The sequence below is a fragment of the Aegilops tauschii genome, chromosome 2 (genome assembly GCF_002575655.3).
Source record: "Aegilops tauschii subsp. strangulata cultivar AL8/78 chromosome 2, Aet v6.0, whole genome shotgun sequence".
Lineage (NCBI taxonomy): Eukaryota > Viridiplantae > Streptophyta > Magnoliopsida > Poales > Poaceae > Aegilops > Aegilops tauschii.
The window spans coordinates 469,477,306-469,491,491 of NC_053036.3; positions in this window are offsets into that span (position 1 = coordinate 469,477,306).

Genomic DNA, 14,186 nt, shown 5'->3' on the forward strand with positions numbered 1-14,186 from the left:
TGAAGATAAGAAGACAAACTATGAAAACAGCAAGGCAACCCCATTGTTTCTTTCCAATAAATCCAGGCCAGGTAATATGGCAATAACTCATGATTAATCTGTTTGGTTCCCCTCCAAATTTATGTTATGATGTAGTGGTCGAGACAATCTCCACTATCAAGAATTCAAGCCTGCCAAAATTGCCATATGAATCTGTTCAGTATCTTCTGTCTCGAATGCAACGGAATAAATGTATGTTTGTGAACCACTTAATGGCTGAAGCAATGATGGAAATGGTGGAGGAATCAGAGGTGCAGAGTCGTGTGACACAACAACTGATCAATGTTTTCAGAGACAAAGTAGCAAAGCAGCAAGAACTTGCCCACATGCTTATGGGCGTCATCTGTGCTGAGGTTGCAGATTTTGACGTTGTAGATCGTTAGGTTCTGCTCATTTATTTGCACTGGCATCAATCTTTGATTGCCTAGTGGATGTAATTTCCTGTAATATATGCTGGATGTGCAACGTTTTTCCCTGTATGTCATACCTTTTCTTGATCGGTTTTGGTCCTGTGCATAATTGCTCGTCGTAATGGGCTCAAATTATCTAATTTGGCCTAAAGACATGTACGAACTTTAGTGGGCCCATAAAGTTAATGGGCCGTTACTAGGCCGAAAGTTAATGGTCGGCCCTCTTACCTCCCGGGTCGTTAACAGGCCGACATCGAAGCGGGCAACAGGTGGGCCCAATTGATTTCACGGGCCGTTAATAGGCCGTTACTAAGTTTGGGCTACATATGGCCCAACTATACTTTAGGCCTTTAGCAAGCCGAAAGAGACAGCGGGATTGTACTGGACCATGAAGAGCATGGGCCGCTAAGAGGCCGAACATTAGGTCGTATTGTAAATGGCCCAACTGTGTTGTGGGTCTTTAGCAGGCCGAAAGAGAAATCGGGCTGGTATTGGACCATGAAGGGCATGGGCCATTAAAAGGCCAAAACTAAGGTCCGACTACAAATGGCCCAACTCATTTATGGTCTGTTAACAGGCCGAAAGGCACACAGGGCCGGGGATTGGCCCAACACTTAAATGGGTCGCTAAAAGGCCAAATCTCAGGTCCGATTACAAATGGCCCAACTGATTTATGGGCCGTCAACAGGCTGAAAGAGACACCGGGCCAGAAATTGGCCCAACACTTAAATGGGCCGCTAAAAGGCCGAGACTCAGGTCCGACTACAAATGGCCCATCTGATTTATGGGCCGTCAAGAGACTCAAAGACACACTGGGCCGGAAATTAGCCCAACATTTAAATGGGTCGCTAAAAGGCCGAAAGATGTACATCCTGAAAATTGGCCCATCCATTGAATGGGCCATTAACAGGCCGAAATCTCATCGGGCCGATATTGAGCCGAAATATATAGCCGGCTGTTAACGAGCTCGAACTGACGATGGGTTGCAATGGTGTCAAATCTTTAACGGGCGGTTGACGGGCCGAATTGGCATATCTTGTATGGGCCGTGGGCTTAAATGGACATGACACAAGAAGGCCTTATATGGGCCGGCCTGCTAATTTTTACTGGGCCGGCCTTTTTCACCGGAATGGGCCACTGTTGGGCCGTGCCACGTGTCGACCTATCATAGGCGCCTCCTGTCCAATGAGTGGATGACATCTGTCCCAACGGTGAGGCAACACGTGTTTCCTGCGGCTAATGATGAATTTACACGTGGAAAAACCCCATTGGTCCGGGCTGTTAACGGGTTATCGGATCCAAAACCGGACCCGATCGGTGTTCCGTTATGGTGGATGCAACGTGTCGGTCACCCTTGACGAAAGCACTTCTGTGACGCGCGATTTATCGTCATGGACACTTCCGTGATGATAATTTTGGTAATGTCATGGAACACTTCTACGACAGCACAGGTATGACTATCTTGATTCTGTCATAAAATCGTCATGGATGTACATGCATGACAAAAAACGCGACCTACTGTAACAAACACGTATCAACCAAGTGTATTTTTTTGTAGTGTGAGCTGCTGCCATCCGTGTGCCATGGCCAGGAACGCGCCCGCAATGCTGACGAGCAAGGGCCGCCCCCAATAGCACGAAGGAGAATGGGTCGCCACCAGTCGCGGTAAGGAGCTCGGGCCGACACCAGCTGCGCCATGGCCAGGGGCTCGGGCCGCGCGCACAATAGCACGTGCGACTGCGCGCCATGGCCAGGAGCAGCAGCATCGATCAGCAGGGAACTCCGCCACCCAGCCTGTCGCCCGCCACGCGCCGAGGAACGCGGTGGCCGAGCCGCCTCCTTTCGCCTTGCCGGTGACCTGGCCGCCGGCGAGCTGCCGGCGTCGTTTCTCTGGGCGAGTTATCCTCAAGGGCCCAATTGCTTTTGTGAAAACATCTAGGGACCCGATTGCTATTTTCTGAGAACTTACAAGGGTTGTCTGTAAATGTGTAAAATAACAGATTTTTAAATTAGAGTATGACAAAGGGACACCGACATGTGGACCCCACGTGTAAGGTAACGGACTTGGTAGTTATCTGAGAAAAATTAAAAACCGGTAGTTTTTTGTAACCCTAGCCTATAAAGTAGTAGTTTTATGCTATTTACTCAGCACAAGGCTAGGCCTTCTGATCATTCAAAAGGAGCTGAGCTTCCCTTTGGCACCAAACATAGCAGCAGCTCAGTGGTCTGGGCCACGCAATCCTACGGAGGAGCCCTGAGTTCGAACCACCCCTTCCGACTCTCAGCTTCTTGCTCCTTCATCTATAGCCAAACCCATTCAACATCATGGATTCAGTTTAGTTCAACTGGTTTACCACAGTTGTGCACATGCAGAACGTGCTGGGTTCGATTCCCAGCTGCATCTATTTTTTGGCCTGTTTTTCTTTCCTCTGCGCACACACTACTTGGGCGAAATCTTCCTGGGCCGCTGCAGGTTGCTGCAATCCGGCCCGCGTTTTTTTTTCATCCCAGAGTTTTTCTCTATTTTTAGTGCATGCATAATTACAGTAATGCCATCATTTTGAATTGTCAATAACTAAATAACCATGCATCCAAATAAAACCTGTCATATATACATCTTGCTCAGATTTTCATGTACTTTCATAATATGCAACTTTCATCCCTGTTAAAAATGTTTAAATGGCTGTTTGCTTTGATTTGCACAAATGACATGCTAAAGTGGTTTATTTCATAACTAAATGACCGTAGCTCCGATTTAAATAAACTATATATGTAACTTGTCTAGAAAAATGCATAGTTTAACATGATGCACTTACTTTTGTTGTTTAACAACCCTAAAATTTGGTTTAGGGCAGAACAGTAGCAAATCCAAAATATGCATATGGGAATTTTCCGAAATTGTTGTTTGTTATTCCGGCCTCATTTAAACTTGCCTAGATATGTAGTTTTATCATGCTTCACCTCTTGCCATGTTTAACAACATTTAATATTGTTGGGTGCTTAAACGAGAGCGAACTAAATATTTGAATGTGGTGTTTTGTCAATATGCAACTCGTTGCATATTGAGCTCCACTTAATTGGTAGTATTGTTTGTTGCACTTTGCCATGCCATGCTTCAGTAAACCGGACATGCATCATACTTGGTTGTGCATCATGCAATGTTTATGCTTGTTTGTTTACTATGTTGTTGCTTCTTTCCGTTTGTGTTTCATCTCGATAGTTCTGGTAACGTTGCGATTGTGAGGTGTTTTATTCCACTCTTACCGCCCTAGTTTCCGTCATACCGGTGTTATGTTCCTTGATTTTGCATCCCTAACACGATGAGGGGTATGGGGCTGCGAGATACCCTTTGTGGGCAGCATCGAGGAACAACATCGTAGTGATGTGGATGGATTTATTGATAGAATTGCTGTAGGCGAAACGAGGAAAGTTTCCGATGCAAGAATTACTAGTATACATTTTCCTGTTCTACGTTACTTTGTGATATTTTCGACTAGATGCTTAATTCGTCGCGGGAACAATGGAAATCTTAGTTCTCCTGATCTTGTCATTTTGCGCCATGCTTTGTTTCGTGATACAACTTTCAGCTTAGGCGCTATTGTTGCTAAACGATTAAGTTTGAACTGTACAAAGGGCCCCATCTTCGGAGGCATCTTTGCTTCACGCCTTGCTAAACACTTTGAGATACCTATTAGGCATTATGAGAAAGAGGAAAGGTTGTCGCCCCCTATTTTTCTAGATTATAAGAGTATGGTAGCACATGAATTTATTGCTAAAAATAAGAAGAATATGCTTAAGTATAATTTGATATTTGATAAAACTCACTGTGAGACTATTTGTTTAACATACTTTCAGGCGCGTACCTCATCTTGCCCGAGGCCATTTATGCATACTGGAGGCTGACACAAGTCCCAGAGCCTGAGCATGAGCCACCACTTGACCCTTATCGACAGTCTATTTATCAGTGGGATCCAGAGGAGATCGCCAACCAGTGGCACCCTGAGGACCCACCTCAGTACACCGGAGAGAGTACCTTCGATCCGTTGGCATAGACCAACATAGGCCAAAAGCCTCAGCTTGGGGGAGTACATATTTCTCACCAACATTACATTCATGTTCACACACTCATGCCAGTTGTCGGTGCTCATACTTTTTCATTGTACTATCCATGCTAGTTTATTTTCTTTTCTAAGCCTTCTTCTTGTGTGTTTGAAAAACCTTAAGAAAAACCAAAAAAATTAGTTATAGCTTTTAGCTAGTATACTTTCCATGCTTGTAGTAGTAGTAATTAAAAGAAAACCCAAAAAGATTTCTCATTCGTCTTTTGCTTGTTGGGAGCTTTCCCTTGTAAATAGTTTTATTTATTTTCTTTTCTTTGGGGGTCGAGAGGAGAAGACCATGATGAAAATGTTGAGTGGCTCTCATATGCATTATTGTTGATTTAACCAAGAGCCCATATTACCTTGTCTTCTCCCTTGTATTAAATGCTTGCGGATTCCTGCTTAGTCCAATGCACGTGCACTATTATTATTATCCACACCGTTTGGTCGTCCGAGTGAAAGGCGATAATGACGATATATGATGGACTGAGTGAGATGAGAGGAGCTGGTATGAACTCGACCTATCTTGTTTTTGTAAATATGATTAGTTCATCATTCCTGATTCAGCCTATTATGAATGAAACATGTTTGCAATGACAATTAGGGATTATAGTTGCTCATGCCATGCTTAATTAGCTAGGAGTTTATAATGGTTTACCTTGCGTGCCAACATGCTATTAAAATGGTTGTGATGTGGTATGATAGGGTGGTATCCTCCTTTGAACGATTCGAGTAGCTTGACTTGGCACATGTTCACGCATATAGTTGAAACAAAATCAACATAGCCTCCATGATATTTATGTTCAAGGTGATTTATATCCTACTCATGCTTGCACTCATTGTTGATTAATCTTAATGCATGTTCATGACTGTTGTCGCTCTCTAGTTGGTCGCTTCCCAGTCTCTTTCTAGCCTTCACTTGTACTAAGCGGGAATACTGCTTGTGCATCCACTTCCATAAACCCCAAAGTTATTCCATGTGAGTCCACCATACCTTCCTATATGCGGTATTTACCTGTCGTTCCAAGTAAATTTGTATGTGCCAAACTCTAAACCTTCAAATGAAATTCTGTTTTGTATGCTCGAATAGCTCATGTATCAACTAGGGTTGTCTATATCTTCCATGCTAGGTGGCTTATTCTCACGATGAGTGGACTCCGCTCATCATTCACGAGCAAATGGCCGGTAACCGGGATGCCCAGTCCCATGCTCAAATCAAATCAAAATAATTGCATACAAAACTCCCCCAGGATTGTTGTTAGTTGGACGGCACCCGTTGTTTCGGACAAGCCATGGATTGATGTTTGTTGGTGGTGGGGGAGTATAAACTTTACTGTTCTGTTTGGGAACCGCCTATAATGTGTGTAGCATGGAAGATATCGAGATCTCTTGGTTGTTATGTTGACAATGAAAGTATGCCACTCAAAATATTATTTATCTTTGTTTCAAAACTCGAGCTCTGGCACCTCTGCAAATCCCTGCTTCCCTCGGCGAAGGGCCTATCTATTTAATTTTATGTTGAGTCATCATCCTCTTATTAAAAAGCACCAGTTGGAGAGCACCGCTGTCATTCGCATGCATTGCTATTAATTTACATTGAGTATGGCTGTGACTGGATCTCTTTTACCGTGAATTACAATGTCTAGTCAGTCCATGATCTTCAGGGGTGCTCTGCATTTATGTTTTGCGGTCTCAGAAAGGGCTAGTGAGATACCATATTGTTATATCATGTTATGATTTTTTTGAGAAAGTGTTGTCATCCGAGATTTATTATTATTGCTCGCTAGTTGATTATGCCATTGATATGAGTAAACATGAGACCTAAATTTTACTGTGAATATGGTTAGTTCTTAATCTTTGCTGAAAACATGAATGCTGGCTTTACATATTTGCAACAACAAGATCAAACAGACTTTGTAAATGTTTTTCTTTATCACTTTCAGTTTGTCAACTGAATTGCTTGAGGACAAGCAAAGGTTTAAGCTTGGGGGAGTTGATACGTCTCCAACGTATCTAATTTTCCAAACACTTTTGCCCTTGTTTTGGACTCTAACTTGCATGATTTGAATGGTACTAACCCGGATTGACGCCGTTTTCAGAAGAACTGCCATGGTGTTATTTTTGTGCAGAAATAAAAGTTCTCGGAATGACCTGAAAATCCACGGAGACACGTTTTGGAATTAATGAAAAATATTGGCGAAAGAATCAGCATCAGGGGGCCCACACCCTGTCCACGATGGTGCAGGGCGCGCCCCCTGCCTCGTGGGCCCCTTGGGACTCCACGGACCTCAACCCCAACTCCATATATTCACTTCCGGGGAGAAAAAAATCAGAGAGAAGGATTCATCACGTTTTACGATATGGAGCCGCCGCCAAGCCCTAATCTTCCTTGGGAGGGCTGATCTGGAGTCCGTTCGGGGCTCCGAAGAGGGGAATCCATCACCATCGTCATCATAAACCACCCTCTATCACCAATTTCATGATGCTCACCACCGTGCGTGAGTAATCCCATCGTAGGCTTTCTGGACGGTGATGGGTTGGATGAGATTTACCAGGTAATCGAGTTAGTTTTGTTAGGGTTTGATCCCTATTGTCCATTATGTCCTAAGATTGATTTTGCTATGACTTTGGTATGCTTAATGCTTGTCACTAGGGCCCGAGTGCCATGATTTCAGATCTGAACCTATTAGGTTTTCATGAATATATGTGAGTTCTTGATCCTATCTTGCAAGTCAATAGTCACCTACTATGTGTTATGATCCGACAACCCCGAAGTGACAATATCGGGACCACACCCGGTGATGAACGTAGTTTGAGGAGTTCATGTATTCACTAAGTGTTAATGCTTTGGTCCGGTCCTCTATTAAAAGGAGGCCTTAATATCCCTTAGTTTCCAATAGGACCCCGCTGCCACGGGAGGGTAGGACAAAAGATGTCATGCAAGTTCTTTTCCATAAGCACGTATGACTATATTCGGAATACATGCCTACATTACATTGATGAACTGGAGCTAGTTCTGTGTCACCCTATGATATAACTGTTGCATGAGGAATCACATCCGACATAATTATCCATCATTGATCCATTGCCTACGAGCTTTTCACATATTGATCTTTGCTTAGTTACTTTTCCGTTGCCACTGTTATGATTGCTACAAAATCTGCTACTGTTACTTTTGCCACCGTTACCATTACTTCCATACTACTTTGCTGCAGATATTAAGTCTTTAAGGTCTGGTTGAATTAACAACTCAACTGTTAATACTTGAGAATATTCTTTGGCTCCCCTTGTGTCGAATCAATAAATTTGGGTTGAATACTCTACCCTCGAATACTGTTGCGATCCCCTATACTTGTGGGTTATCATTAATAGCCCGTTACCATGCTGGGCCAATACCAATTACGCCCGTTTACGGCCCATGAAGATGATGGAAATATGCCCTAGAGGCAATAATAAAGTTGTTATTTATATTTCCTTATATCATGATAAATGTTTATTATTCATGCTAGAATTGTATTAACCGGAAACTTGATACATGTGTGAATTCATCGACAAAACAGAGTGTCGCTAGTATGCCTCTACTTGAGTAGCTCGTTAATCAAAGATGGTTAAGTTTCCTAACCATAGACATGTGTTGTCATTTGATGAACGAGATCACATCATTAGAGAATGATGTGATGGACAAGACCCATCCATTAGCTTAGCACTATGATCGTTTAGTTTATTGCTATTGCTTTCTTCATGACTTATACATGTTCCTATGACTATGAGATTATGCAACTCCTGAATACCGGAGGAACACTTAGTGTGCTATCAAACGTCCAACGTAACTGGGTGATTATAAAGATGCTCTACAGGTGTCTCTGATGGTGTTTTTTGAGTTGGCATAGATCGAGATTAGGATTTCTCAGTCTGATTGTCCGAGAGGTATCTGTGGGCCCTCTCGGTAATGCATATCACTATAAGCCTTGCAAGCAATGTGACTAATAAGTTAGTTACGGGTGTCAGTGTCAAAATCGGCGGATCTCGGGTAGGGGGTCCCGAACTGTGCGTCTAAGACTAATGGTAACAGGAGGCGGGGGACACGATGTTTACCCAGGTTCGGGCCCTCTCAATGGAGGTAATACCCTACTTCCTGCTTGATTGATCTTGATGATATGAGTATTACAAGAGTTGATCTACCACGAGATCGTAGAGGCTAAACCCTAGAAGCTAGCCTATGATTATGATTGTTCTCGTCCTACGGACTAAACCCTCCGGTTTATATAGACACCGGAGGGGCCTAGGGTTACACAGAGTAGGTTACAGAGAAGGAAATCCACATATCCGAATATCCAAGCTTGCCTTCCACGCAAAGGCGAGTCCCATCCGGACACGGGACGAAGTCTTCAATCTTGTATCTTCATAGTCCAACAGTCCGGCCAAAGTATATAGTCCGGCTGTCCGGATACCCCCTAATCCAAGACTCCCTCAGTAGCCTCTGAACCAGGCTTCAATGATGATGAGTCCGGCGCGTAGATTGTCTTCGGCATTGCAAGGCGGGTTCCTTCTCCGAATAATCCATAGAAGATTGTGAACACGAGGATCGTGTTCGGCTATGCAAAACAAATTCCACATAACACCGCAGAGAGAATATATTTCACAAATCTGATCTGCTGACAACTTTTGATAGCGTGACATCACACCGCGGCCCAGTCTTTATACGAACCGTTTTCTCCCAGCCTGCTACTACACGTATTGCGAGGCAGCTTTATTGGCACGTCTTGTCAAAGCAGAGATCGTGTGCCGCTTATCACGGGATTCTCATCAATACGGGCGCGGGTAACCCAACCGTGTTTGTTTAATATGACTCCTCGTTTTTAGGCAAGTCCCAAACGGTCACGCGGGGGACGCTTGATATTCGTCCTCTTTATAAAGGGGCCAAGGCCTATCCTTTTCTTCCCACGCTCGATCCTTCCCCTCCCGTACCTCGAGTTCCAACACCCAAGGCTCAACCTCAAGCACTTCGGACTTTTCGACTATGTCCGGATCCAACCTTCAAGGCCGGTGGATGGCCTCCTCTGTTACTGAGGAGGACATCAAGAAGCTTAGGGAGGCCAGGTATCTCACCGCTGAAATCCCGCACAGGCTGCCTGCTCAAGGGCAGGTCATTCCCACTCCAGAACCCAACGAGAGTGTTGTATTTATTTCCCACTTCCTCCTTGGGCTAGGTTTCAGTCTCGATCCCTTCGTGAGGAGGCTTATGTTCTATTACGGGCTAGATTTCCATGATCTAGCTCTGGATTCTATCCTTCAAATCTCGTCGTTTATCGTCGTGTGTGAAGCTTTTCTCCGCACTACCCCCCACTTCGGCCTGTGTCTCAAGACCTTCAATGTGAGACCGAGGGTTATTGACGGGCATCACACGGAGTGCGGAGGTGCTATAATAAGAAAAGGCGCCGACGACCCATGGCCAAAGGGTTCTTTCGTGGAGACTTCTGATTTATGGCAGCGGGAGTGGTTTTACATCACCGCTCCCCGAGGTATGAAGTGGGTGGCTGCTCCAGCGTTCCGCCCGGACCCTCCACCGCAACTGGCGTCATGGGTCAATAAGGGGCTGGACTGGGGGGCGGCTAACGATGTGCTGACATTGCAAAGCCGCATCCGAGACCTTCTCAAGAGGGAGGTCAGCCTTGTCAAGATAATGCAAGTGATGCTGGTTCGTCGAGTCCTGCCCTGCCAACGTCGTCCTCTCCGTATGTGGGAGTTCAACCCGGAAGGACCACGAACCGTTCAACAATTCTTTGGCATGACACTCAAAGAGATGTACGAGTCATTCTTCGGATCACGAATAAAGTGTCCGGACAACACCGAGGACGCGGGTCTTAATTGCAACCGCCCGGATACCCAGCTAAACACTTCTGCTACCGAACACACCATCCTTTATGTCCATTATGACATCCTTCTAAAAAAATTGCTCTCTGCCAAGACTGGCTGAGGAAGGCAGAGAGGATTAGGTGTCCGACCCCTCTTCCCGAAGGCTCGCCGAATCCTTTGTTGACTAGGATGCTTGAGCGCGCGCCGTATCAGGTGCCATCAGGAGAAGACAAGGGGAGGAATAGAGAAGCCACAGGTGGGCTTCATACTTTACACATCCAGAACGGGGGAGTAAGTGCCTCTACACAAGAGGATAGTCGGGGAGGTGAATCCGAAATCCCCTCTCCCCATGGTAAGAAAAGGGCCGCCTCTGAAGACTTGGAAACAGAGGTTCCCAAGCGGGGGAAGAAACCTTCGCTAGGGGCCCCTGCCCCAGAGGGCGTTCTTACCGTACAGCGCCCGCAAGGGGGCCATCCCTCAACTGAGCTGTAAGTGAAAAAAAGGTATTTTGGTAAGTATATCCTGTTTTATCTCTGAGAATAACAACCGAAACATATTTGTTGTAGTCCGGCTCGTAGCCCTTCTCCACAGAGTTCGTCCTCGGGGGATCTTCCTCCGGAGATGATGGAGAGCGAAACGCCTCCCCCTGCCTCCCCGTCACATGCGGCGGACGACCCCGAGGTGTCGTCACGGAGGATTTCTCCTGATCTGCCAAGGCCAGTAGTTGATACTTCGGCCGCCCAGAGTCTGGAATATCCGGCTCCCAAAGAGAGCTTCAGGAGGAGTCCGGGATTGTCCGGCACATAGCCAGACACACTAATGGGCCTTCTGGAGCGAGCGGCCATCTCAGAGACACATCGTGCCTTAATGGGTATGGTGATTGAGAGGATTTCATCCGCGAAAAGCGGTTTGAATGAAGCTTTTACGAGTCTGCTGAGAGGCTTTGAGGTACGCAAAAAATGTATTTTTGACGGTACCGTACATGCTAGATGTGCTCTGTATAGATAGTAGCCCCTGAGACTCTGGTTGCTATCCAAAGATGGCGAACAGAGGATCATAATCTCTGGTAATAATCGCGCCACTTTTTGTGCAGGCGGCTGAGGGTCCGGCAGCTGACCGGACTGCCGATTTTGCCGTACTAAAGCGGCAGCTTGACGTGGCCGATGCCGACATCGCGCTGGTTAACAAGCGGCTTGACGAGGCCCAAGGTATGTATATTCGGCTTGTCAGCAAATGTTAAGAGGAGCATGATGCTAGTATCTATAATATGTTGTGACTGCAGATGGAGCTGCTGCCGTGGAGACCCTTCGGGCGGAGCTTGCCCGAGCCAAGGAGCAAGCCCGAATAAGCGATGCGACCGCTCTGAAGGCGGTCGAAGAGTTAAGAGCCGAAGAGGCTGCTCATCGCCGGAGCGAAGAAAAGATAGCCCAGATGGCTACCAAGCTGAAAGATGCCGCCGACCGCTGTGAGCTCCTTGAAAAGGAAAATCAAGCAAAAGCGGCTGACCTGAAGAAGGCCCTGGAGGCAGCCAAGGAGACCCACTCTGAAATGAGAGGGATAAGGGGGGAGCTTCGTGAAGCTGGATATATCATAGCTGGGAAGCCCTATTTGTTGCGGATGAAGTTCAGAGATCCGAAGTATGCCCCTCTGGATCAGTTGTGGAGTGCTGCGGACGCGTATGCGGACCTGGCAAAGAGTGTTGCTGATGCGACCGAATTTTACAAAGATCGGAAGGACCATAAGGTGGAAAGGTTATTCTGGTCGCAGTTCAGTGCTCCGACACGTCCGCTGCCGTTGAATGAAAGGATGGCCGCCTGGGCCGAGCTCCATAGGTTGTCCGGGCTTGCTATGAGGTATGTCGTGGATCATCTTTGGCCACGAGGACCAAGGCCGAACAGTTATTTTACATTAATGCAACAGTTCCTTGGCGCTGCGTCGCATATCGACGCTTTGAAGAGGTCGGCGTGCATTGAGGGTGCGCGGATGGCTCTTGCCGTGTTAAAACATACTGGGCTGGGATGGAAGCCACCGCTATTGCAACCCGGGGTCCGGCGGAAGGCCAGGACCCAGCCGAGCACTATTTTGAAGAAGTCCTAGAAGGCGCCCGTTTAATAGAGGATCAGTGCTCGAAGAGTGCCATGTTCGAGTGACATGTATCTCCATTGTAAAAACAATGCTATTTTGATAATAAAGGCTGTGTTTATACTTTTGCCTGAAAGTATTGTAGTGCCTCCTATGCGGCCGTTTATGTATGTATATAACCTGAAAGTTTGCAGTCGTCGGCTTCAGCCCCCACGCACATAATGCGGGGGTGTTCGAAAAAAACGCGTAGTCACTCTTAATCCAACGTCTTGGTCCGTTAAGGAGGTGATAGCGCAGCGAACCAGGCAACCGGACTATACAGCTTTAACACTTTCACTTAGCCATAGGAGTTTGACGGTGGGGCTACTATATAGCCCGATGTACTTCCGCGTTCATCCGAAGATGGTGCGCGTATGTACGTGACCGGGAAACCGGTCCTTCGTTAATGCGGAGGAATCATGAAGATTCCACTGAGTCATCGAGTGGTTGACCAGTCTCGCGCTGTATCATGACAGTCAGTTTTTGGCTTTCTCTACTGAGGTGCTCATCCAGATGAACCGGGCACAATCGCAGTAGTTCTCCCGGTGCCGCCTTAGCCGATATAACAGAACGTAAGGTAGCAAAACACGGGAGCCGGGCAAACCCAACATTTGACCAAAGACATGATTCGGAGCTGATGCATATAAGGCCAAACTCGCGACGCCGAACACTCCCTAAGGTATTCGGACTTTATAATGTGTACTGGGCTGAATAATGCCCTTGACAATAAGCCCTGAGTTTCCAGGTATGAGCAATAGTCTGGTGTGACAAAAATGCCGAAAACGCGAGTATCCCTCCCGGTTGTATAAAGTATCTGGAGGGGAAGAAGAAACAAGAGACAATAAAAAGGTTTACGTAGGGTCTTAATCTAAAAAGAAACCTTTGAGCGGGGCCCTGCTGCATGTCTGCGCCTTTATCTCCGTTGTGCCGTATCCTGGAAGGGTGTAGCACGATGATCATCTAGAAAAAAAGGAAAAAAGAAAACCCAGGTGAAAGACTTCGTGCGAGGTGTTCGTTAATCTGTGTGAACCATGAAAATGCGATATGTTATTGTATTGGTAGGGTCGAGCCAAACTATGGGCTCCTTTTGCGGACAGCCCCTAGCATCTTTTATGGGGAAATCCCTACTGGGCTGTTACATTGAGTGGAGCGCCGGACTCGTCTAACCGTGTCCATGGCCTTAACGACCGACCATTTATCCGGGTTGGAGGGGCCGCTCACTGTTCGGCTGCTAGAGCCGCCGCGTATTCTTCCGCGCGTAAGGAACGCTCTGTATTTCCGCTAACTGTAATGACGCCGCATGGACCGGGCATCTTAAGTTTAAGGTAGGTGTAATGCGGTACTGCATTAAAACGAGCAAAGGCCGTTCTTCCGAGTAGTGCGTGATAGCTGCTTCGGAATGGAGCGATGTCAAAGGTTAATTCCTCGCTTCTGAAGTTGTCAGGAGAACCGAATACAACCTCTAGTACTAGAGAGCCCGTACAGTCGGCCTTGACCCCTGGAATCACTCCTTTGAAGGTAGTGTTGCTTAGGCTGATTCTTGACGGGTCTATCCCCATTTTGCGGACAGTGTCCTGGTATATAAGGTTTAGACTACTGCCGCCGTCAATAAGGACTCGGGTGAGATGGTATCCATCGATTATTGGGTCGAGCACCAAGG